Here is a 26833-nt window from a genome sequence, read left to right as displayed (position 1 = left end):
GCAAGAGAGTTCCAGAAAAACATCTATTTCTGCTTTATTGACTATGCCAAAGCCTTTGACTGTGTGGATCACAATAAACTATGGAAAATGAAGCATACTGCAGTGAAAAAAAGAAAAACACTCAAAACTTTCTCCTACTTCTGTAAGTCAAACTTCAATAGCCTTTTCAGTGAAAGCTGGCAATAAGCTGAAGTTCAAGTTTTGCTTTACTTGGAAGTTTTTGTTCTATTTCCTTTTCCTTGTAAAGTAGATATTAATTTTCAGCACCTGTGGCTGATTCGTGATGCTGTGTGGCAGGGGCCACTACCGTGCTGTGAAATGATTGTCCTCTAATTAAAATAAATAAATCATTTCTTTAAAAAAATCAACAACTAAATTATCAAACAGTAAAATTTTACCAAAAAAATTAGTGAGAGAGGCAGAGGTTTTCAAAGAATGTCGTATTTTTCTATGTGTACATAGAAACAAATGTGTAATCAGTATCTAATATCACAAAATCAATTCTACCTAAATTCTTGTGCACCCTACACACATGCATATCTAGTGTAATTGCAACCATTTCCTAGGCAAGTGTGGAAGAAACCAGAGAATACAGTATTTCCTCTTCAGCACCCAATCAAATATCACTTTGGAAATTAAGAGAAACCTTCTAAATCTAAGACAAAGCTGCCCAAAGCAAGATATCTATGAATGAGCTATAAAGATACCAAGTAGAATGGAACCTGGGAATTAGGGGACATTTGGACTTCGCTGATAGCCTAGTTGGTAAATAATCCACCTGCAATGCAGGAGACCTGAGTTCGATCCCTGGGTTGGGAAGATCCCCTGGAGAAGGGAAAAGCTACTCACTCCCATATTCTTTGGCTTCCCTTGTGACTCAGCTGGTAAAGAATCTGCCTGCAGTGCAGGAGACCTGAGTTCGATCCCTGGGTTGGGAAGATCCCCTGGAGAAGGGGAAGGCTACCCACTCTAGTATTGTGGCTTGGAGAATTCCATGGACTGTATAGTCCATTAGGGTCGCAAAGAGTCAGACACAACTGAGTGACTTTCACTATCATTTAAATATGTATTTGAAATCCTTTGTGTGTGTGTTCTGTTTTTACAAGGCCTATTTTGCTTTGTTTTACAATATTCTTTTTTAAATTAATTTTTATTGGCATATAATTGCTTTACAATATCATGAACAGATGAATCAGCCATGCATATACATATATCCCCTTTTGGGCTTCCAAACAAAATTGGGTCCTTTGTAAAGACATGAATGGACCTAGAGAGTGGCATACAGAGTGAAGTAAGTCAGAAAGAGAAAAATAGATGTCATATAGTAACATACATCTAGCAAAAGGGTACAGATGATCTTGTTTGTTTCATAATAGTCTTGATTGAGATCCATGCCTCACACTTAGCACGGTTCATTTATCACCTGGTCCGGAGCTTTGCCAATAGTAGACATTCTGTAAACATCAGTAAAATGAATGAATAAATGGATGAATAAGTCACTCTCAAAGCCTCTTTCCGAAACAACGTTGGTGCCCCAGTTGGGGCTAGGATGGGGTCACTGAAACTAGAAATGTCATTTGACATGCATTAATTCAACCAGAATTTACTGAGCTTAATCTGTGTCAGTATCATTCAAGGCTCTGAGATACAACCCAGAACAAAGTGGCTAAAATCAATGCCTTCAGGAAATCATCTAATATGGAGAAACAGACAATGAACAAATCATCAAACATGTTATGTTAGGAAATGGTGAGTACAAAGGAGAAAAACAAATCAGTAATCAGGGAGAGAATGTGTTGTGAGCAATTTTAGAACAAGGATCTCCTTTTTTAAAAATTTTTTAGAGTTTTATTGGAGTATGGTTGATTTACAATCTTGTGTTAGTTTTGAGTGTACAGCAAAGTGACTCAGTTATAAACATACATATATCCACTCTTTTTTAGATTTTTTTTTTCCCATATAGGTCATTACAGAGTATTAAGTGGAGTTCCCTGTGTTACACAGTAGGTCCCTATTAGTTACCTATTTTATATGTAGTAGTATATGTATATCAACCCCAATCTCTCAATTTATCCTCCCCTTTCCCTCCTGGTAACCGTTAAGTTTGTTTCCTACATCCATGACTTTATTTTGTGAAATTCTAATAGCAGATAAGTCGATTTCTCCCCACTGGAATACTGTGGACTAAAGTAGTAGCAACCACTTTCCATAGAGTGCTTTATAGTTTACTATGCTCTCTTGTATGTTTTGCTTAATTTATCTCCCTGTTTATTGATGATAAAACTGAGGGTCCGAAGCTGGTTAAACAGTTTAGCCAGAGCCATACACCCAGTGGGGATGGTGCCTGGTGCTGGCTTGGCCCTCCTGTCCCATCCGCCTGTGGTACGAGGGGTGCGTCTCTGTTACTCCTGTCAACTTGGGAACCAAGAAAGCCTGTAACGGTGTGTTTCTATTCTGCTCAGAGTTGCTGCTTCATGAGGTCTGATAGTTACACTTTCTGGGTTTGGATTTTTCTTCTTCCCCAGGGGGAATAAAAGTACAATGTGTGCTTATTATTAAAAAAAAAAATTTTTTTTCAGAGTATTAAGATACAAAAAAAGAGAGGAATTGGGTAAAATCATAGAATTTCCCAACAATCCATCCCATACTTATAAATTTTGAATCAGGCCCTAGCTGCCACAATTGGTGCCACACACATTTGTCATCTTGGCCATCGCCTGACTTGTTATTCATTAAATTCAAGCCACTACTTGGTGATGAGAGTCTTTATCAGATAGTATGACTCATTCCTGCTATACTGAATTTTTTAAAATTTCATTTATAATTTCAATTAAGTTTTGAGAGCTGAAACTTCAGTAGGCCCACAGAGATGATTCTTTTCCCATCTAGAATTATCCAAGTATAAAATCTCACAGAAAATTTGTCAAACATAGAGCTTTCATTTTAAATCCACTCAGCCACTGTTTCAGGAGAGTCCTAAGATCATGGCCTGCTTTTTTTTTTTTTTTTTAAATGAAAATGAGGAGAATGTTTTTCTTCATCCCCTAAAATCAAGTGAACAAACAAAAACAGCATTAATCAACAAATATTTACTGAAAACCTGGCATCATTTTATTAAAATGCTGACTCAAAACTAGAGAAAAATATAGATGTGGGAAGCAGATGGAGAGATTTGAATTCCAGTTTTGTTTCTCATTGAGTAACCTATGCAAGTTAGCCACTAAACCTCAGTTTCTTCTTCTGTGAAGTGGGCATAACACCTGCTTTGAAATGTCATTACAGGAGTTGAATGAAACATAGACTGTTACATGTCTGGCACATAAATAGATAGTCAATAAATGGAATTATTGCAGGGCCATTGAATGCCAATTATACACCTGTTGGCCCTTTCCTCCAGGGCAGTGAGGACTTGACTTGGGCTACAAGCTTCCAAAGCCAGAGGGGTGGACAGGGCTAAACCCCAAGAGCAGCCAAAGGAGCAATGAGGTCCAGGAACTGGATGAACACAGCTCAAGAACTGGGGAACCATCCAGAAAACCCAAGAGAGAAGGCAGAAACCAGAACCAGAGTGAAGAGTCTGGAGTGGGGACCAGGCAGCTTGAACTGTGTGGTTGAGTTGACAGAACTGAGAGGAGCTCTCTGAAACAGTCTGCAGTGGGAGGGGTGGGGGGGTGGGGGGCGTGTGGATAAGATGAAACCTTCTAGAGGATTCCAGGCCAAGCTAGGTCAGGCGACCTTTGAAGATGAGGAACTCAGTAAATGAACAGCAGACTTCTATCTTGGAGGGATCTGCATTTCTAATTGACCTGCAGTCAGCACCATTCCAGATAGTGTTTACTTCTCAAAGTCCATGCCTTCAGTGCTGCTTAAAGTCAGACAATGTGACGTTTGTTCTCTGAATACAAATTACTAGTGTTGGGAACCCATAGTGCCTGAGCCAGCCACCCAAGTGGAACTCTTCATTGGTGGTACTTGCTCCCTGACTCCAAGACTCAGAGGGAACTCAGGGTCAGGAGTCCATTTGCCCACCCAGGGAGGGCTTCTCACCTGCAGGATCACAGGTGGTGCCTAGCCCCTGCAGGGATACCCACCCACTGTGTCACAAGGAGGCCACCCCATTGGTTAGCAGCTCTGAGTTACAAAGTCACAGTAAAGTCTGCACTCTTAAAGCCCCTCTGTCCCCACAGGGATCTAGTTTCCTGTACCAGCACTTAACACACCAGATCTCCCTGAGATCAATTCTCCAGGTAGCTGGCTCCTGCCTTCCCTCACCAGAGCTATTCTTTCAAGGACTAAACATCGCTGTTCCCTTCAACCACTGAAGTTGGCCCTGAAAGCTTTGCATCCCTAATTATGTTCATCTTGACACAGTTAAAATTGCAAGCATTCATCTTAAAATGAAGCCCATGAAATTAGACTCAGTAATTCGCATATGTTCTGAATAGGTCCTATAAACCCCTCAGTTAACACTCTGGTTTATTTTGTTTACTAATATTTCACTAGACTTTGAGCCAACCCTGTAACACTCCAGGTTCCTAATTAAGTGTATCATCAACAAAATTCAGAATTTTTTTTTTAATACTAACTGCTTTTTCTCATCCTATGTATATATAGTTGGTTTGGTTAAACCCATATTTCCTGTTGTTAAATCCATCATTCTCATAAAGCTTTTCAGACCTTTATGAATTCTGCTTTTTAGCTCTCTTTTACATTTTGGTCATTTTGAAAATCTGATAAGAATTCTTCATAATTACAACCAAGGGATTACTAAAAATAGTTATCATGTATATATCTGTACATGAACAAGGTTCTGTGCCACACAACCAGGGACCAATAAAACTCTTTTTTTAGACTACAACTGTTATTATTTTGAGTAATATTGAATGCCATTGATTATTGATATTAGTCAATAATACTAATTTAGCATACTGTTAATAATGGTTTTACTGTCAGTACTCATCACAGGCATATTGAATACAGTTACTTAATATTTAGTGTATGATTTCATTAATTGACATTCTTTGCACATGGTTATTTTATGAGTTATGAACTTGCCCATGGTAAGAGTATACTCCTATTTGTTTTAATTTTTATTTTATTTCAGATTTTTATTTTATATTGGGGCATAGTTGATTAACAATGTTGCTAGTTTCAGGTGTACAACGAAGTGATTCAGTTAAACATATATACATATACCCTTTTTCAACTTTTTTTCCCATTCAAGTTATTATAGTACATTGGACAGAGTTCCCTGTGTTACACAGTAGGTCCCTGTTGGTTATCTATTTTAAATATAGTAGTGTGTATATGTTAATCCCAAACTCCTAATTTATCCCTCCCCCAGATGTGTTGTTCAGTTGCTAAATCGTGTCTGACTCTTTCCACCAGGCTCCTCTGTCCCCCACTATCTGCCAGAGTTTGCTCAGATTCATGTCGTTGAGTTTGAATAAGCTCTGGGAGTTGGTAAAATGGACAGGGCAGCCTGGCGTGCTGCAGTCCATGGGGTCACAAAGAGTCAGACACGACTGAGTGACTGAACTGATGTCCACTGAGTCAGTGATTCTATCTAACCATCTCATGCTTGGCTCTCCCTTCTCCTTTTGCTTTCAGTCTTTCCCAGCCTCAGGGTCTTTTCAAATAAGTCAGCTTTTTGCATCAGGTGGCCAAAGTATTGGAGCTTCAGCATTCATCCTTCCAATGAATATTCAGGGTTGATTTCCTTTAGGATTGACTGGTTTGATCTCCTTGCAGTCCAGGGAACTCTGAAGAGTCTTCTCCAGCACCATAATTCAAAAGCATCAATTCTTCAGCGTTCCAACTTCTTTATGATCCGACTCTCACATCCATATATGACTACTGGAAAAACCATACCTTTGGCTATACAGACACCAAGATACACTCCTTTTTGAATGTTTTCAGACCTCATGTTACAATTATAGAATTCAGGTATATATGAGGAACTTTGTAAAATGTTTCACTGAAACTAAAGTATACCCTGTTGATTAGCCTTAGCAAAATGGAAACCAGGATACCTTTAGAACAGGAGGTGTCCACTGGTGCCTTCCCCTTCTTGGGCACAGCAGGGGCCACAGCTGAGTCACTTGATAGCTCTTCATCTTGCCCATGGCCTTCTTCTCTTTTGCAGGATGCAAATGTGCCCCAGGGAGATAGAGAAGTGTTGGGTATACATATGGTCAAGCCTCATCTCACCTTCCAGACCTCTTTACCCACTCATTACAGTCGCCTTTCGGTGGCTCTGCCCTCTCTCTACACTCCAGCTTCCACATGATATACCTCCCTCCTGACCACAGCCATTCCCATCTCATAAACTATGTACTTACTCAGTTATTTGTTTATTGCCTGCCTCCTCCACTAGAATGGCAGCTTCATGAGTGGAGGGACAGGATGGCTGCACCAATTTACATTCCCATCAACAATGTACTAGGGTTCCTTTTAAAGGCTGTAGTTTGGGGGCGGGGGCGGTTGTTTGTTTGTTTTTATTTGCATTCCATGAAGAAAACTAACAATTCATCTCTGAGTTTGAAAATTTCAGCCAGCAGTTTCCTCTGGCTGAGGGAAAAGGTATGCTCAGCAAGCTGCTGCTGCTGCTGCTGCTGCTGCTGCTGCTGCTGCTGCTGCGTCGCATCAGTCGTGTCCGACTCTGTGCGACCCCATAGACGGCTGCCCACCAGGCTCCCCCGTCCCTGGGATTCTCCAGGCAAGAACACTGGAGTGGGTTGCCATTTCCTTCTCCAATGCATGAAAGTGAAAAGTGAAAGTGAAGTCGCTCAGTCGTGTCCAACTCCCAGCGACCCCATGGACTGCAGCCCACCAGGCTCCTCCGTCCATGGGATTTTCCAGGCAAGAGTACTGGAGTGGGGTGCCATTGCCTTCTCCGGCTCAGCAAGCTACTCTTTTTAAAAGTCAAATTTCTGAGATGCTTTTCCTTTTCTTAAAGTTTTCTTAAAAAGACAAATTTTAAAAATACTAGATTTTTGCCATGAAATTCCCAGAGGCTTATAAGTAGAGCATTCTTGATAAATGACTCAGTGGCTACTGGTGCAGGCACAGGGCAAAATGGTGTGATACAGCTGTTTTGTCACAGATGGTGCCCAGCTGTGTATATGATTATTTACTGGTTCCAGTGGCTGTTGGGCTCAATAAGAACATTCCTATAATTTGTTGAAAAAAAATTATGTTATTTGCCATCAATTCAGTTCAGTTCAGTCGCTCAGTCGTGTCCAACTCTTTTCATCCCCATGGACTGCAGCATGCCAGGCCTCCCTGTCCATCACCAACTCCTGGAGCTTACTCAAACTCACGTCCATCAAGTTGGTGATGGCATCCAACCATCTCATCCTCTGTCATCGCCTTCTACTCCTGCCTTCAATCTTGCCCAGTATCAGGGTCTTTTCCAATGAGTTAGTTCTTCACATCAGGTGGCCAAAGTATTGGAGCTTCAGCTTTAACATAGGTCCTTCCAATGAATATTCAAGACTGATTTCCTTTAGGATGGACTAGTTGGGTCTGCTTGCAGTCCCAGGGACTCTCAAGAGCCTTCTCCAACACCACAGATCAAAAGCATCAATTCTTTGGTGTTCAGCTTTCTTTATTGTCCAACTCTCACATCTATACATGACCCCTCGAAAAACCATAGCTTTGACTAGATGGACCTTTGTTGGCAGAGTAATGTCTCTGCTTTTCAATATGCTGTCTGGGTTGGTCATAGCTTTTCTTCTAAGCGGCAAGTGTCTTTTAACTTCATAGCTTCAGTCACCATCTGCAGTGATTTTGGAGCCCAAGAAAATAAAGTCTCTCACTGTTTCCATTGTTTCTCCACCTTTTTGCCATGAAGTGATGGAACCAGATGCCATGATCTTAGTTTTCTGAATATTGAGTTTTAAGCCAACTTTTTCACTCTCATCAAGAGGCTGTTTAATTCTTCTTCACTTTCTGCCATAAGGGTACTGTCATCTGCATATCTGAGGTTATTGATATTTCTCCCGGCAATCTTGATTCCAGTCTGTGCTTTGTCCAGTCCAGCATTTCTCATGATGTACTCTGCATGTAAGTTAAATAAGCAGGGTGACAATATACAGCCTTGATGTACTCCTTTCCTGATTTGGAACCATTTTGTTGTTCCACATCCAGTTCTAACTGTTGCTTCTTCACCTGCATACAGACTTCTCAGGAGGCAGGTCAGGTGGTCTGGTATTCCCATCTCTTGAAGAATTTTCCACAGTTTGTTGTGATCCACACAGTCAAAGGCTTTGACATAGTCAATAAAGCAGATCTTTTTCTGGAACTCTCTTGCTTTTTCAATGATCCAGTGCTTTGGCAATTTGATCTCTGTTTCCTCTGCCTTTTCTAAATCCAGCTTGAACATCTGGAAGTTCATGGCTCACATACTGTTGAAGCCTGGCATGGAGAATTTTGAGCATTATTTTGCTAGCGTGTAAGATGAGTGCAATTGTATGGCAGTTTGAGCATTCTCTGGCATTGCCTTTCTTTGGGATTGCAATGAAAACTGACCTTTTCCAGTCCCGTGGCCACTGCTGAGTTTTCCAAATTTGCTGGCATATTGAATGCAACACTTTCACAGCATTATCTTTTAGGATTTGAAAGAGCTCAACTGGAATTCCATCACCTCCACTAGCTTTGTTTGTAATGATGCTTCCTAAGGCCCACTTGACCTTGCATTCCAGGATGCCTGGATTCAAATCTGCCTCTTTCTGGGTATGAACTTTCAGCAAGTTACTTAATGTTTCTGAGCCTCATTTTCTGGATCTATATAATGGAAATTGTCCAAGCACAGATTGGAAAAGAATTTCCAGACATGCAGCATTTCATAACGGAGTGAGTTTATTAAGAATAAACAGCAGAAATAATGTGGGCACTGCGAGTGCAGTGGGCCAACCTCCTGACAGACCAAGGAGAGTCAACCATTTTTCGTGGGTTAATAACCAATTTTTATAACCTCAAGACAAAGAAAATTCCTGCTGGAAGGTTGGCAGTAGGTGATTGGTTAGGGTGCCATAGAGTGACTACTGGGGTGGGCATTTTTGCCAAATTTGGGGTCAGGAAGCCTGCTGGCAGTGGTCAAGGGGGCTTTTGGCAACAGTTACAAAGGGGCTCAGCCATCTTCAGAGGTAGCGTTGGTTCTGGGCTCCACTTCTGTGGCCTTGGGGCAAGGCCTCCCACCTGTGGCCTTGGGGCTGGACTCAACACTTACTTGCAGTATTGCTGCAGGAATTAAAAATGATTCACATAATGTTCCTGGTGCCATTCAGTAAATAATAGCCATTATCATTATTATTGTCTGATCCCAGTTTAGGTTGTAACCATTTCCAAGGGAATTTTCTTTGCAAATAGCACAGAAGGCATCCTCTGAAGATTCTCAAGGTAGTTTCCTTTGTCTCTGCTGTATCCACTCCTCTACTGAGAACTCAAGACCAAAATTGCCCTCAAGCATCCCCACCTCTGGCTTCCCTGGTAGCTCAGCTGGTAAAGAATCTGCCTGCAATGTGGGAGACCTGGGTTCGATCCCTGAGTTGGGAAGATCCCCTGGAGAAGGGAATGGCTATCCATGCCACTATTCTGGCCTGGAGTATTCCATGGACTGTTTAGTCCATGGGGTCACAAAGAGTCACACACGACTGAGTGACTCTCACATCCTCAGCTATTCAGACCGCAGTGTTAATTTCTTTATTTTGCACTTTTGAAAGAATGAGAAAAAGGGTGGAATCCAAGAAAGCACCCTTAAGTGTCTTCCCAAGATGCCATTCAAGAAGAATATAAAAGAATATAGACCAAGGAAGAACCTTGTGTTTTGGAAAGTCAACATCAAAATGGTTTAGAGTTTACTAAGTAGAGACTGAGAGGGGAGATGGAAAAATATCCATTTCAAGATAGAATTTACAGCTGCAGGATTATTAAGTGTTTTCATCAGGCCTCCATGAATGCTTTTAGGAATCTTTAGAACACAGTGCAGAAGTTCCACACCGCCAACGGTGCCAACGGTGCACAATTCACCCTGGCTCATTTATGAGCGACGGAGCTCATTTATAGCTTCAGATTGACTATAATTTAGGCCACTTTTATTAAAACAATTATAGGGAATTGCATATAAACACTGATCAAATGCTGTTTCCTACCATCACAGATGCTTCTTCTGTGTTTTATTAGCTGAATGGATTCACTTAAAAAAATCTGCTGGATAATGATCATAATGCTTAGCCAAAAAATGGTGATAAAGCAACATTAAATATACTGTATACAGATGAACAACGTTGTAGGACTTCAAATAAAATAAAAACAAAAATAAGCACCACCATGATTCCTACCTTGGAGGAAATCCTGAGTGAGGCATGAGGACAAATGCAGAAATGGTTGCAGTTAAAGTGGGCAGAGATATGCATAGGCTATTATAGAGCAAGAGAGTGTTGTTAACCAGGTGTTTATTATAGAGCAAGGGTGTGTTAACCAGATAGGCAACAGGAGGATGGGAACTACCTCAGAGTGTGTTCCCTGTCACGTCCCAGCCCAGCCAGGGCCTACTGGTGAATATATCAAAGATCTTGGACTTTACCTCCAGGTATGAGAGGAGATTTTTTTTTTTTCTCTCATAATGGAACAACATGATCATATTTCATTTTTGACATGGAAGAAACCATTTATAAAGAATTTCCATCAGAATTAAATTCTTTTTTTTCAAAGGTTCTTTTTGATATGGACCATTTTTAAAGTCTTCATTGAATTTGTTATAACATTGCTTCTGTTTCACATTTTGGTTTTTTGACCAGGAAGCATGTGGGATCTTAGTTCCCTGACCAGGGATCAAACCTGCACCCCCTGCATTCCAATGTTTTAACCACTCGACTGCCAGGGAAGTCCCAGAATTAAATTCTTAAATCTATAATTCTACAGGCAAGAATCTTTATTCCTTCATTAAGTTCATCCTTTAATGAATATTTGTTGAACATTTGATATGTGCCAGGGACAGTTCTAGGCTTGAGAGAGTCAGCAAAAAAGAAAAGAAGACATAATCCCTCCTCTCCTGGGAGGGACTGATAATGAACAAAACACACAAGTAAATAAGTCATATAGTCTGTTAGAAGGTGAGAAGGGCAACCTAGAGAAAAAGAAAAACAGGGAAGGGATGAGGGTGAAGGGCAGAAGCAGGAGAGTGAGTGAGAGGAGTTACTTTCTTAAGAAAGATGGTCATAGATCATAGTGAGTTTGGCATTTGAAAAACTAAATCACCACTAAGAAAAAGAAAGAAAACTTGCTTCCATGTCTCATTACTAGAAAAAAAAAAAAAAGATGGTCAGAAAGTCTCTCTTTAAGAAGGTGACATTTGAGCAGGGACCTGAAAAAGGTTTGGACTTGATTGCATTGATATCTGGGGAGCTGCATTCCAGGCAGCAGGCCATGCAAAGGCCCTGGGACAGACGGAGTTTGAAGGGTCTGAACAACAGTGGGGAGGCCAGGGTGCCTGGAGCAAAGCCAAGGCCACAGTGTCAGAAGAGTGATGCTCGCTGACCAGCAGCATCAACATCCTGGGAACTGATCAGAAATCATAATCCAAACTTATGATTGCCGGGGAAGAAGGATGGGGAGAAGGGATAGTTAAGGAGTTTGGTATGGACATGTACACATTACTATAATTAAAATGGAGAACCAACAAGGACCTACCGTATAGCACTTGGAACTCTGCTCAATGTTGTGTGGCAGCCTGGATTGGAGGGGAGTTTGGGAGAGAAAGGATACATGTATATGTATGGCTAAGTCCCTTCACTGTTCACCTCAAACTATCACAACATTGTTAATTGGCTATACCCCAATACAAAATACAAAGTTAAAAAAAATAAATGCGGATTCTTGCACCACCAACCCAGATCTGTGAAGTAGATCTATGAAGTAGAAACTCTGTTGTGAGGTGGTGGGGGGTGGGGGCAGTTCGCTGGAGAAGGTGAGATGCAGGGGATCGGTTGTGATCAGTCTTCCAGGTGATCCCAATGCTGGCTTAAGTCTGAGAACCACTACCTGAGTGCTAGATCCTGAGCCCTCTTTCCCTCTATGGTATCTTTTCTGGACAATCTCATCAAGTGCCATAGGTTTAAATGCCCTGTGTGTACAGTTCAGTCACTCAGTCGTGTCTACTCTTTGCAACCCGATGGATTGCAGCATGCCAGGCTTCCCTGTCCATCATCACTCCTGGAGCTTGCTCAAACTCATGTCTATCGAGTCGGTGATGCCATCCAATGATCTCGTCCTCTGTCATCCCCTTCTCCTCCTGCTTTTAATCTTTCCCAGCATCAGGGTCTTTTCCAGTGAGTCAGTTCTTTGCATCAGGTGGCCAAAGTATTGGAGCTTCAGCTTCAGCATCAGTCCTTCCAATGAATATTCAGAATTGATTTCCTTTAGGATTTCCTTCCTCTGTGTACAGGCATTGCCAATCTTTTTCTTTTTCCAGCCATAAATCTTTTTGAGTTCTAATCTTGCATATCCAATTCCCATCTCAGCAAACAGCCTAACCAACTTCCTGTTTGAAGCAGAACCCTAGAAATCTGCTGCACTGAGCCCACTTTATTTATGACGTGAACTATAGCGAATTCTTAGCCATTATAACTTAGGGTAGGTCTGATCTATACTTGATGGCAGAAAAAAAGTCATCATATCACAAGTCATCACTTAATGACAGTTTTCAGCCCCACCTCAAGTCCAGGAAACTGAGTTGCTTTCTCCCCCGGGGCACAAGGGCCTCTGTTCTCTTAAATCCTGGGCCCCTTCCCCCAACACTGGCTCATGGTTCCAATACATTCTTCTTGCTTGCTTGAGAGATTGATGATTGACGTCACTTGCACAAAAGGCTTCTCTATTAGAAGTCTCAACTGAAAGGGAAATACTTGCTGAAAATTTTTTCCATTCAATTTCACAAATATTTCTCTTAATGCCCTTTCATAATGCGGTGATGGGCCCACAAGTAACAAATACTAAGTTCTCGCTGATAGACACTGTGTTAGGAATAAGGGAAGTAATGCCTCCTAATTTAATACTTGACCATTGGACGGTGAGTTGAGTGAGGGTCAATAATCTCAACTCTGAACTCAGACCGCTTAAGTTTGATATTTAGTTGTTGCTTACTTGTCCTCTATAGGATCTGAGGTGGGTTATAAACCATCTCTCTGCCTTATTCCCGTCCCTCCAAATGGAATTAATAATAGCACTGACCCCCCAGGGTTGTTGAAAAGATTAAATGAGTTGTTGTATGTAAAGTGCATAAGCAGTATCTGGCATTAAGTGCCAAGACTTATCTATTGTTAATACATATTTCAGAGCAAATAAACAGAAAGGGTTTGGTGAGAGAGTTAACCTATGTCCTTGAGTGTACTTCTGATGTACACCAATTTTATAATATGGTACTCACTGTGATACAGCTGCTCCCAGGGCTCCAAATGACATTAATTAGCTTGTGATGTTTTGATTGATTCTTGTCTGTGTTTCACAAAGACTTGCCCTGGGTTTTTGCTGCCCTGAGTTGAGGCAATCTAAATTAGGATTCCCAAACAGGAAAAATAATAAGCAACAATTTCATATAATGAGAACATAACAAGATTATAAAACATAGCTATTTTAAAATGGCATTGCTATTTTTAAAAAAATAATGACATAAAACACAGCTATTAGATGAGTTCTTCATCTACCCCAGGGACTGTGGACTTAAGTGCTTGCTGTCAGGCCAGGAGAGGAGATATAATTCTTTTTGATTGAAGTGGCTCAGAATTGGCCTTTAATTGACCTGGGAGTAAGAAGAAAAAAGGATTGGGTATAAAAATATAATCAGGTTTACTTAAAGCCAGTCAAGGACTTTAACCTGCCCCCAAAGGAGTCTTGCTTTATCCTCAAAATCTGGCGAAAGTGTAGAAAGAAAACATGCCGCTTTTGTTCTCCAGAAACATGAATGGAATGTAAAACAATGTCTATTTGGTACAGGTTAGGAACTAATATAACAATACAACATACTACCCTCTCCCTAGATGCCTTCCAAGCATGACTCAATGCATAACTTTTAAAGTTTTAAATTTATTCATTGTTGTCTGTGCTGGGTCTTCATTACGGTGAACCGCGCTTTTCATTGCCACATGTGGCCTTTTTTTAATTTTGACAAGTAGGAGCTACTCTCTAGTTGCGGTGTACAGGCTTCTCATTTCAGTGGCTTCTCTTGCTGCAGGGCACAGGTTCTAGAGGGTGCGGGCTTCAGTGGTTGTGGTGTACATGCTTAGTTGCTCTGCAGCAACTAAGAGATCCAACCAGTTAGCTGCTCTGCAGCAACCAGTGATTGAATCCATGTCACCTACACTGGCAGGCAGATTCTTAACCAATGGACCGCCAGGGAAGTCCCTCAATCCACAATTAAAAGTGTCTATCAAAGTAAGTGCATGGCCCTGCTCACTGAGATTGCCTGTATATGTCATGTGTATTAGTATGTAATGGTCAAGCTTGGAAGAAAAGAGCTCAGAGTCACAAAAGGATGACTCTGAGGAACACAGTCCCTTCAGCTTGTTATTTCACCTTTTAAAACCCCAGGTTCCTCATCTGTAGAAGAGAGAGATAAATAATTTCCACCTTATAGGATTCTCGTGATGATCAAATTAACTAATGTTTCGGAAAGTTCTTAGCATGGTGCATGGCGCAGAATGTATATACTCAAAATAACGTTAGCTATCAATTGTGATCAGTTGTATGGTTTTGAAAATATTTAATATCTATTGAATCCATGGTCTTAATAAGGCTAGAGAGAGAAATGATTATTAGGCCGGTTTTGCAAAAATATTTATTTGGCTGTGCTGGGTCTTAGTTGTGGCACACAGGATCTTCGATTTTTGTTGTGGCATGTGGAGTCTAGTTCCCTGACCAGTGATGGAAACCAGGCTTCCTGCACTAAGAGTGAGGAGTCTTGGCCACCAGGGAAGTCCCTATCAGGCCAGTTTTAAAGGTGAAGAAATGGGTGCCAAAAAATTAAGAGACTTGTTCAAGGTCACACTGCACCTTCAGAGCAGGATTCTAGGGCTGTTCCATGTTACAGGTTCCTACAGAAGGATTATGCAGCCCTGACTCAGATCCACCCCATGCTGGTGTCTGTCCTCAGCTGGGCAGATACACAAAAGAAAGAGTGGGGCCCATCTTTCTCCTCCATCTGAGCTACTCTGGCTAAGATCCAAGCTGAGGCATCTTCTCCTAACTGCTCCATGTATTGCCCTGAGCTTGCTAAGAAAGCCGTGACTTGAGATCCCAGAATTGAGAACCAGGTACTTTCTATTAGTGAAGAGTATATAAATTTTGCTCTGCAACTTTGGGCATAAAAAAAAAAGTCATATTAGTTTACTCCTCTGCTGCTACTACTGCTGCTAAGTCACATCAGTCGTGTCCAACTCTGTGCGACCACATAGACGGCAGCCCACCAGGCTCCCCCGTCCCTGGGATTCTCCAGGCAAGAACACTGGAGTGGGTTGCCATTTCCTTCTCAAATGCATGAAAGTGAAAAGTGAAAGTGAAGTCACTCAGTTGCATCCGACTCTTTGCCACCCCATGGACTACCAGGCTCCTCCATCCATGGGATTTTCCAGGCAAGAGTACTGGAGTGGGTGGCCAGTGCCTTCTCCATTACTCCTCTAAGCCCAGTTAAATCTCTGTCATTTCTCACCAAGGTGGCAGGAATGTACTCATTTTCTCCTCTCCCCCAACTCACATTCGACCTCATGACATAAAAAGGGTCTCTTGTCATTGGTCCAGCAGAGATGCCACTGAAATGCTCAAGGACCTGAGAACAAGGTCCATTGTATATTGTTGTTCAGTCACTCTGTCATTTCCGACTCTGCAACCCCATGGACTGTAGCCCTCGAGGCTCTTCTGTCCATGGGATTCTCCAGGCAAGAATAGTGCTAGAGTGGGTTGCCATGCCCTCCTCCAGGAGATCTTCCCAACCCAGGGATCGAACCCAGGTCTCCTGCATTGTAGGTGGATTCTTTACCATCTGAGCCACCAGGGAAGCCCAAGAATACTGGGGTGTGTAGCCTCTCCCTTCTCCAGGGGATCTTCCTGACCCAGGAATTGAACCAGGGTCTCCTGCATTGCAGGAGGATTCCTTGCCCGCTGAGCTCCCAGGGAAGCCTCCCTTTTATGTGACTTTCATTTGTTTGGTTGCGGCAGGCCTTAGTTGCCGCATGTGTGACCTCCCTTGCGGTGTGTGGGCTGTCTAGTTGTGGCACATGAGCTCTAGTAGTTGCAGCACGCCGGCTTAGTTTCCCAATGGTATGTGGAATCTTAGTTCCCCAACTAGGGATTGAACCTGAGTCCCCTGCATTGGAAGGCAGATTGTTAACCACTTTACCACCAGGGAAGTCCTGTTGAGGTCCATTTTTAAAGCCAAAGATTCCATGCCTAAGATCCTTTGCTGTGCCTAAGACACACCTCCTAGAATTTGCGACCTTTACCAGCGTCCTCATGCTACCCTGGCAGATGAGCAGCGCCCTCTTGAGGCACTCTGTAGACATGCAGCAAGCATCTTTCCATTTGCGGTACCCCTGTCTTCTTCCTGGTGTGCTATTGCCTTTCTCCACCCTTTTCTCCATCCCCCATTTGCAAGCTTCAGAGCACCTCTCCTCTACTGGAGACTTCAACTCCTTTCAACACAAAGCTCCCTAGCTCTGTATGAGAATCCCACATTATCAGGTCTCAAAATCCTGCTTGCCCTCAGGAACAACCAAAGGAAAGTATTTCTCCTTCCTTCTGAATCTTCCCCAGTACTGAAAGCAAAACACAAAGGCATATGTCCAGAAACTGGCCTTCTATGTTTCTTTTTTCAGTTTAATGCTGCAGAAAGCATCACATTCGAGCTTAAAATGGAAACATTCTCTATTCTTTCATCACAACCACAGGTTAGGGCTGGCCGATGGGCCAACCCTTTGCCAAGGTCCTTTGATTCTTCATGTCTTTGCAAGAAACTGCCTGAATTGTCACTGTTGGATCTGGCTTCTCTTCGGAAAACAAACCATTATAGAATTTGGACTGGCAAAGCTTGTCATCCATTAACTCCAAGGATCACTGCTGATGAAAGAGAGAATAGATTCCCTTCATATTTTCATTAACCTCCAGATAATTTAACTTTAAATTTTTATCTCATTAATCTAGTTTAACCATGGCCAATTTCTCTCAGTACTTAAATTCTTCAAATGTAGTTTTTCCTTTTCTAAATTTTTATCCATTCTCAGTTTGGGATCCAAACACAAAATACTTAGGGGGTAAAGAGAGCTGCATCAGGTACTAGCCCAGGCCTTGGGGTCAGAGTGAGAATAAAACACATAGAGGCCCTCACATGTACACACTAATATTGCCTGGTCCTGTTCTAAGTTTTTCACATATACTGATTCATTTAATCCTTACAACAACTCATTGAGGTTGGCAGTATTATGAGTCCCATTTCATAGTTGAGAAAACTGAGGCACAGAGAGGTTAAGACACTTTCCCAAGGTTGCACAACTAGCAGCTGGCAGAGGCAAGAGCCAAGTCTGGAAGTCTGACATTAGTCTGTGCCTTTAACATGCAGCTGTGAGTACCAACCTTAGTTAAGAAGGAAATAAACAGGCTGATGATACAAAGAGCAGATGGGGAGGTCACTTCCCAAGTGCTGATCAGGGAAGGCTATCTAGGGGGCAGCACTTGAGCTAAAACCTGAAGGATGGCAAGGAGCCAGCAATACAAAGAGTGAAGGGGCGGAGGTGAGCATTCTGGGCAGGAGAAACAAGACACGCAAAAGCCAAGAAAAGGAAAGAGCCATTCATGGGCAGAAAAGTGGCCTGGGTGGCAAAACATAGCGAGGGACTTGGAGAATAACAAGGGATGACGATGGGGTGGATGCTTCAGGAGCAGAGAGAATCCCGGATGGTTGTAAGCAGAGATATGACATGATCTGAGTCGCTTCTACAGTCACTGGCTGCTGGGGGAAAAACAGGGCGAGCGAGAACCAGGAACTTAGGGGACCTGGAATCGGGTTATGGAATTCAAGGGGAGAAAGGTCTGGTGGAGGTCTGGTGGCAACAGACAAGGATGGATGGATAAGGAAGGCTTGGTGCTCAGGACTTGTCAGGCATCTGAAGAAGTGAAGACTTCATTTCTAAGAGCCAGGGAAACCTGGATGGGTTTAAGCAAAGAAGTCCTGTGATCAGATGTGGGTTTCAGTAGAATGACTCTGGGTGGTGTGGACAATGTGTTTGAGAGACAAGACTGGGATCCAGTCAGGAGGTTGCTAGAGACACAACGGTGATAGGTGATACTCACTGACCAAGGCCAGGGGCATGGGTTACTCGTGCCACAAAGATTAACCACCCGGCACCAGGCACTGAAATCAGACAAGGGGCTGGTCTCAAGGAACTTTCCAGAGCTCTTTATGAGGACAGGCTTGGTGATACCTTGACGGTGAAGGATGAATGAAAGGAAGGAGAGGAAAGGTCCTTCTCTCCCTGAGGGGAGAGGAAGGATGCTGTTTTGTAAGTTAGGGAACCTGGAAAGAGGCTTTGCCTGTGGGTCAACTTGAGTTCAGGATAAACTGAGAGTTCCAATGGCCACAGTGGAAAGGCAGGAGGTGGATGTAGATGGAATCCTAAGACTCTTCTAAGAATGCAAACTAACAGTTTGAAGAGAAATGTTACTTTTGAACATCTCTTTAATCCCCACCTGCTAGGTGTTGCAGTAAACAAATCAGCACCAGAAATAACCTGCTTCTAAAGAATAATATTCCCCCTGAGGGCTTCAGAACACAAGGAGATGGGTTTCAGTGGCAGCATGAAAGAACTGGGCTTTGCTGAAGAACAATCCCCAAGGACTTCAAAATTACAGAAACATCCCTTTCAGCTTCCCATTACTCAGATTCAGACAATCAAGTCCTCCAGCCAGGAGCATGGTGATCACCACAGCTTGAAATAAGATGGGTAGTCCTTATCATAGGTGTTAACTTTCCCTCCTACACTATCTGTACATGCACTTTACCTTCTGTTGATTGACAGACCTCAAGCTGTCAGATGTGTTTCCCAGAGATCTTTAGAGAATACACAAGCTGTGTCTGGTAAGATCAGCTGGGAAGACAGGATGTGTGAGATTTCTTTTCATTATAACATAAAGTTTCTAAGTTTCACTCCTGCCAGTGCCCTGGAAATAATGGTGCCAGTACACTAGAGTCCCCATCAAACCAGGGTGAACAGGGAACCAGCCCCTCCCTTGAAGGATGGCTAGGTGGATGGATGGATCCTGGGAATTCAAGGGAAGAGTGAGTTCTAGAGAAAGTTTCCCTCTGAGACAAGCTGGCTTTTCCACCTTCACTAAGCGTGTGCTCCTGTCTGCCTCTCCCTTTATTTCATCAACCGTGTTTTGACAATTGCTGAAGAAAAAAAGAAAGAAAAGAAAACGTGTCTAAGGCAAATTGAGCTCCTGAAGTAATAAACATTTAGACATACAGTGTGAATTGAGTTATTGTTCTCGGTCGGGATAGTCTCCCAGGCTGTTTCTCTTTTTTTGAAGAGAGACTGTGTCAGGCCGTCTTCCTTCCCCGGGCTCTGAAGGGGAGTCTCCCCTCCGCAGTAATTGTTGCGAATTCTGACAATAGCCCACGACTAGGTTATCTCACAGGAACTTCCATTTCCAAAGAGTTGAGGGGAGATCAATGCAAGAAAACTGGGCTAGATCGAGGGAGAAGAGCCGACCCTTCAGCCAAGTTTAGCCAAGGTAGCCTTTTCCTGGGTCTCCCAGGTGGGAGGCGGGGGGGCCTGTCGCGGTGGGTTTCGCTGGGGTTTCGCTGGGGACAGAGTCGGGGTCCTCGGGTCCGGAATCGCCGCTCTCCTCCGCACAGCCTCTGCTGTTCGGCGGCTGATTCGAGACCTAACTTTGTCCCGATCTCTTGCGAAGCAGCGAGGGAACCGGGGGCTCGGCCAGCTCGGCGGTACCGGGGACCTCCCGGCTGGACTGGGGCCGGGCCCGGCCGGGCGCGTTCATTGTTGTCTCGGTGCGGGCGGCGCTCCGGAGCCCTGCGGCGGGCGCGGGAGGCGGCGACGCGCTCCGCCGCGCGGGGACTCGCCGGAGCCAGCCTACCGCCCGGCCTCCCGCCGCCCCGAGCGCGCTCGCCGTGCCCGGGGCCGCCGCGCGGGGCCGCCCAGCATGCGGCGGGCTGGGCGCGGCGGCCCGGGGCTCGGCGCGCGGGCGAGGGGCGGGCGGGCGGTGGTGCGCCCTGGCGCGCGGCCAGGCTCGGCGTGAGCGGCGCGAGCGGGCGATGGGCTGACTGGGGACCCGCGGGGGCGGCGGGGCGGCGGCGGCGGCGGCGGGGGCGGGGGCGCGCCGGGGCCGGCGGGGCGGCTGCGGGCGCCGCACGGCGGAGGCGGAGGCGCCGGGCGCGGATGCCGCCGGGTAGGCCCCGGGCCTGCGCACCCCGGGCGCATGGGACTCCCGTTTCGGTGGATCCGCCGCTGCAAACCTGAAGTTCCTCGGCTCCCCGGGAAGCGCCACGAATAAAAGGTAATGTGTCTTTGTTTCCCGTCCGCGATTGCGGACAGGCGGTAGAGTCTGCAGCACTTCTGGGTCCATGTCTGGCCAGTGAGAGGGGCATGACACTTGTGCTTTGCTGAGGACACAGAGCTCTGAGTGCTGAAGATGTGACATTGTTCCCAGTGCTCACCCCACGTGTGGACAGGCTCTGCTCCCTCCCCCACACCCACTTTCTTGGGCACCTTGACCTCACTCAGGCTGGATTAACTCGGGGAGAAAGGAAAGGACGTTGCTGCGGGCAGACCTGGGCGGGATATTTTTTTTTAAACTCATTTGTCTGGAAGTGACAGGATAGTCCTTCTTTCGGTGCAGGCGGCAGGCTGCAGATCGGCTCTGCTAAAATGGACTGCTCGTCACATTCCAAATGGCTGCAGCAAGTTCGATGCAGGGAGACAGCGGGAGGAGGGGAGGAGGGAAGCCCCTTCAGGACGGGGTCATTTGAAAATGACCAAACGCCATACTTGTGTATTGCAAGCAGCTGCCCCAACGTGGGTGCATAGTGCATTTAGGAAAGGTGAACCGGCCCTGTACTTTGAAACCTGTGTGCAAGCTGCCCGTGTGTCATCAGGAACTCGGTGCTAACCTCGATAGCCGAGTAACTGCTCAGTAGATTCGAGAGAATTTCCAAGGGATGGCTGGCTATTCTAATAATAGGTTTGGCGGTGCCTTCCTAATAGACACACTCCTTCTGAATGATGCGGCCATGCCGGTCCCCCAGAAGCTCTGCTTAATGCTAAAAGGCGATCCAATGCCAGTAAAGGACTCCCTGACCCCACCGTGAAAGGAGGAGGTTTTCTCCCCTATGAATGGAACATCCCAGTAGAGGTTCCTACCGCTGTTGTGGCTTCTCTGTTTGAATCCTCACAGCATCTCGTGAAAGGGATTCTCAGAACACCTAAGCCAAGCACCAGTTTCTAAATGTGAGCTATTCAGGGCGGATGGCTTATATTAGGTGTTGGCATAGACTCAGCTGTATTTAGATCCCTGGTCAGGCTGACTTGATCTTTATTTACCTGAGTGAGTTTTGAACAGCTATTCGCATCCCCCTGACACCTCAGCATCTCCAAGTCTGTGGGTTTTTTGTTTTTGTTTTTTTTTTCTGAAAGCATGGCTGTGATGTTCTGGAGAGCACAAGTCCAAGAAAGAGCCAGGGGCAGACCTGACTTCCTTCATGGAAGCCACCGCTGACCCTGGGGGCACTGTCTCAGGAGTTGGATGCAGAAATCTGTTCCTTATACTAGGTGGAACTTAGCTCCACGTGCCATCTTTTGAATGTGCCACGAAGTGGGGAGTTGGGGAAGATAAACATTTCATTGTTTCTAGTTTTTAAATTGCTTCAAGTTCATTCATAGCATCTGGCCCCTTTTGGAGTCTGACTTGAACAAGGTGGGAAGACCAAAAACAGTTCAAATCAGTAGACATCTGATTTGGGTTCTTCAAGTGTTCATCTCTTGCAACCAGAGGGCCGGAGGCTGAGCCTCTTCTGTTGGCCGGGGGATCCTTTCTGCTGTGAATGAAATCTGGGTTTTTTAAGGCACACCAGGAATGGGGGTCTTGCTGCAAATAGATTTGAATATCTTTGGTCCAGAAAGATTGTGTGTGTGTGTGTGTGTGTGTGTGTGTGTGTGTGTTAGTCTCCCAGTTGTGTCTGACTCTGCGACCAAATGGACTGTAGCCCACCAGGCTCCTCTGTCCATGGAGTTAAATAGCTGTAATTACTTTATAGGAAGCAATATTTGGACTTGCTTTGAAATCAACACTATTGTCCTGTTAGTGAATACAGTGTTGCCTCCAAATAACTTGGAAAAAAGTGATGCTGGATGCGTTATAGAAGTAACCTTTTAGAATAACAACATTAAACTTTTCTTGTGTTAAAAGGGAACAATGCTGGTTGAAATGAGGATCGGAAAATCCCTCCTCCACCCACTTAAAATTCTTTCATTGAAATACAAGTGATTTGCAATCTTATTAGTTTCAGGTATACCGAAAAGTAATTCAAATATGTGTATACACATATATGTATTCTTTTTAGCTTCTTTTCCATAATACGTTATTACAAGATATTGAATATAGTTCCTGGTGCTGTATAGTAGATAACCTAATAGGTTATCAATTTTAAATGTAGTAGTATGTATATGTTAACCTCAGATTCCTGATTTATTCCTTCCCTGCCTTTCCCCTTTGGTAACCATGCTTGTTTTCTGTTTGCGAGTCTGTTTCTCTTTTGTAAATGAGTTCATTTGTACCGTTTTCTTTTTTTAGATTCTGCATATAAGTGATATCATATACTGTGTTTGTCTTATTTCACTTAGTATGATAATCTCTGGGTCCTTCCATGTTGCTACAAATAGCGTTATTTCATTCTTTTTAATAGCTGAGTATTATTCCATCGTCTCTGGGTCCTTCCATGTTGCTACAAATAGCGTTATTTCATTCTTTTTAATAGCTGAGTATTATTCCATCGCATATATATGTGTGCACCACATCTTCTTTATCTCTTCATCCGTCAGTGGACATTTAGGTTGCTTCCATGTCTTGGCTATTGTAAACAGTGCTGCTATGAACATTGGGGTGCATGTATCCTTTTGAACCCGCATTTTTCTCCAGATATCTACCCAGGAGCGGGATTGCAGGATCATATGGTAGCTCTGTTTTTAGTTTTTTAAGGAACCTCTATACTGTTTTCTATAGTGACTGTACCAATTTACATTCCCAACAACAGTGTAGGAAGAGGGTTCCCTTTTCTCCACACCCTCTCCGGCATTTGTTGTCTGTAGACTCTTTAACAATGGCAATTCTGACCAGTATGAGGTAATACCTCATTGTAGTTTTGATCTGCATTTCTGTAATAATTGGCAGTGTTGAGCATCTTTTCACGTGCCTATTGGCCATCTGTATGTCTTCTTTGGAGAAATGTCTGTTTAGATCTTCTGCACATTTTTTAATTTCTCCACCTACTTTTATTCTGACCAAGTGTGATCTGCCACTGCTGTTGCTAGTATTTTTTCTGGCACTTGAACTAATTTTATTAATAAGACTTGTTATTTATGGCATAGGGCTGCTTTGTTATTTGTAGACATCGTTGCCAAGTCCCCTGACAGCCTGGCAGGTGGCAAGTGCCATTAGCATTATCTTGTTGTGGGGGGAACCGAAACCTCTTGAGGTTCATTCAGTGAGTTGCTGATTTCATAATCCGTGAGAACTGCCTCCCAGATGTGGATGTGTTCAGCTTTATTGTAATGTTCAGGTTATAGTCTGAGATCAAAAGATAAACGAAGAATGAGTCTGAGGGACTTCCTTGGCAGTCCAGTGGTTAAGACTTCAAGCTTCCACTGCAGGGAACATGGGTTCTACCCCTGGTCGGGGAACTAAGATCCTACATGTCACACGGTATGGCAAAAAACAAACAAACAAAAGAATGCGTCCTTGTATGGGTCCTGGAACTTGGGGAAAGGCTCTGTGGACTAGTAGGGATGCCAGAGTTATAAAGAAAGGGCTCCTGAGTCAGGCTTGATGGGTTGATGCGTGAGTGTGATCCATCTGTAATGGGAGAGGCAGTGATGAGATGAAAGGTCCAAGCATTAGTGTATTGAGGGGGACCTGCCAGGGCACCGTGGTCACTTAGTAAATGTGGGGTTGGACGTAACTGCCTCCAGAGGAGATCGTTACCAACTTCACTGCATAAATACACCATTTGTGCTCATGTGTGTCTTAAGTAAAAGACTTCCAGTTCTATTCATATGTCATATATTCACCAGTTATAAGAGCTGCGTGTAGCCTGACACACCAAATGACTGAAATGTGATCGGGCACATTCAAAGCTCAAGTTTTGTTCTAAGAAATTTTTGCATATGTCAATACTTCTTTAAAAAGAAAAAAAAGAAACAGTGTAACTTCTTGAGAATTTCCATTTAAACTAGGGGAAATGAGAAAGACACGCTCACAGTTAAATAGGTTATAAAGTTAGTTTAAACCACATTCTACACAGTATCAGAATATGTAAGTCTAGATTCACCAATGGCTTTCATCCATGTTTTTCGTTTATTTCTTAAGACTTGTCTCATATCTTTTAAAAATATTTTTGATTTATTTTTAAGATTATTATTGTTTTTTAAATAATTTTATTTATTTATATATTTTTGGCTGTGCTGGGTCTTTGTTTCTTTGTGCAGGCTTCCTCTAGTTGTGACAAGCAGGGGCTACTCATGGCAGTGGCTTCTCTTATTTCAGAGCACAGGCTCTAGAGCACAGACTCAATAGTTGGGGCCCATGGGCTTAGTTACCCCGCGGCATGTGGAATCATCCCAGACCAGGGAGTGAACCTGTGTCATATGCATCTGCAGGTGGATTCTTAACCACTGGACCACCAGGTTATATTTTTGAGTATCAGCAGATATGTCAGTAGGCTTTGTAGCAGGACTTCTCTATTTGAATGTATTCACTGTAAAAAATTCCAGCATCTCTATTAGAAAGGATCTCTGAGACCTCATAGGGAGAGAAGCCATGGGCAAAAATCTTTTATCTAAATTTTAAAAATAGCATTCTTCTTGAGCTAAAGATGCAAAACAGGGACTGCCTTATAAGATGAGCATGTACTCGTAACCTCCCCAGGACACTGCTTAACCTTTCTCTCTATCTTGCCCATTTCTGGTTCCTTGCCATCTATTGCTCTCTAAATAGGTAATTAAAGTAACAAAAGTAAACATTGGATGTCTCCTAAAAGGTAGGAGTTGATGTGAGAAAAGGAAGAGAAAGGATCATTCCATCCATTACATAGGATACATAGATGCTTGAACATTTCCTACATAAGCAAAAATCAAAGACATAAAGAATCTGGGGAAAGTGGCCACTAAAAGTTGAACCTGTCAGAGAAGGGTGAGATTTGAGTATTTTGCCTTGTTCTGTTCATTTTAGCCGTAGTCACACTGAAGTGTATTGGCAATATTTTCCATTTTTGTTTTTGGTTTTCCCAGGACATTTAACCTCCAGAGCTGGCACAACAGCTCTTGGAACTCTGGGCTCCAGCGTCACCATTGCACACAAAGCCTGTTGGTTTTGCTACTCTCTTTTGCAAGTTTTCTGAATCAGCATAAATCCAGCTTATCAGAAATTCTCTCCACAGCACTTTCCTTTTGGTTCCCTAAATCCATCAGCTGCCACCCTTTCCCCTGCCCTGTGGGATCAGCATCTCTTTCTCTTATAAGGAATAATTTAGATACACCGTTTTATTCTTATAAGGAATAATTTAGACACTTTTGAAGCTACCAGCTCCACCACTCGCACCGTTATCCAAAAAATATCCAGCATTATGCCTCTCTTACTTTCTCAGATCATCAGAGCTACTGCTACTGTTTAGTGAGTTTCACGAATGCTTATTTGGGGTGCTGTTTGCTGTTGAGTGAGTGTGTGTGGAAAGGAGGTGTTCAGTTCTTAATTCTATCAGTGGAAATTAGGTATTTTCCTCCAAAAGAGAAATACTTTTACCTTTAAAGATGGAAATTACTGCTAAGAATAAAGGCTGTGATTGTTGGAAGGGATCTAAGGGGTCTGGTTCAGTTCAGTGACCTTATGACTATCAAACGATCAAGAGAAAATGAGCTGGTAGGTTCTGTTTGAACTGAATGGGTAGCCTCTCTGTAGATGTTCAAGCATCACTAACTCCAGGTCATAGATGGAGCGGATAGGATCCAACTTGTTAGGAAGGCTAATCTCCATCATATGTGGTGGTTTCTGGTTTTTTGTTTTAAAATTGACACGCTGGCCATTCCTTGATGCAGTACAAGAAGACGTGAGCTGTGTGTGATCAAGAACAGTTGTGCGTGCACAGCCTTCTCAAATTCTCACTACATTCACGATAGCATGTGCTATCGTGCTATCTTATTAGTGATTATTTCCCAATCCATAATTGTTGCATACTTTCTGTTCACTGAAGGCTCCCTGAATTTACTGGCTGCTCATGACAGGCACTCAGTAGATCCTATTTGAATAAGAAAATCATAGAGTGACTCTTCATACCAATCCCAACACTAATGTATTTCAGCATCTTCAGAAACCTGGAAAACCCAGTGATCTAAAGAAAATTGGAACCTCTTAGGTTGTCCTGTATCTAACTTTAAAAAAAAAAAAAGTCTGTTCTGTGGTGTGGCCCCTTGTTCCCATTTAGCAATACCTTGCCCTTTGGGTACTCATGTGGAATACCAAACTTTTTTGACAGTAATTTTCACTTCAAATTAACCAAAGG

At 43.4% G+C, this 26833-nt stretch overlaps 1 protein-coding gene across 7 annotated transcripts in view; it reads left to right on the top strand.

Annotated features, from left to right (window-relative positions):
• The window catches only part of FRMD4A (FERM domain containing 4A), a 518054-nt gene that overhangs the window by 245837 nt on the left and 245384 nt on the right, over positions 1 to 26833 (top strand). Inside the window, exon 1 of one of the 7 annotated variants that reach the window (XM_069547512.1) lies at positions 19572 to 19779. The exons of 5 other annotated variants lie outside the window; for them this stretch is intronic. The gene's annotated coding sequence lies outside the window, so the exon portion shown is untranslated. Of the gene's footprint in view, positions 1 to 19571; positions 19780 to 20378; positions 20563 to 26833 lie in introns of those variants that run through there. One more of the 7 variants, XM_069547511.1, reaches the window with a different exon arrangement.

The sequence above is a fragment of the Ovis canadensis genome, chromosome 13 (genome assembly GCF_042477335.2).
Source record: "Ovis canadensis isolate MfBH-ARS-UI-01 breed Bighorn chromosome 13, ARS-UI_OviCan_v2, whole genome shotgun sequence".
Lineage (NCBI taxonomy): Eukaryota > Metazoa > Chordata > Mammalia > Artiodactyla > Bovidae > Ovis > Ovis canadensis.
The sequence above is the reverse complement of the archived record's forward strand: the minus strand, read 5'-3'. Positions and strand labels throughout refer to the sequence as shown.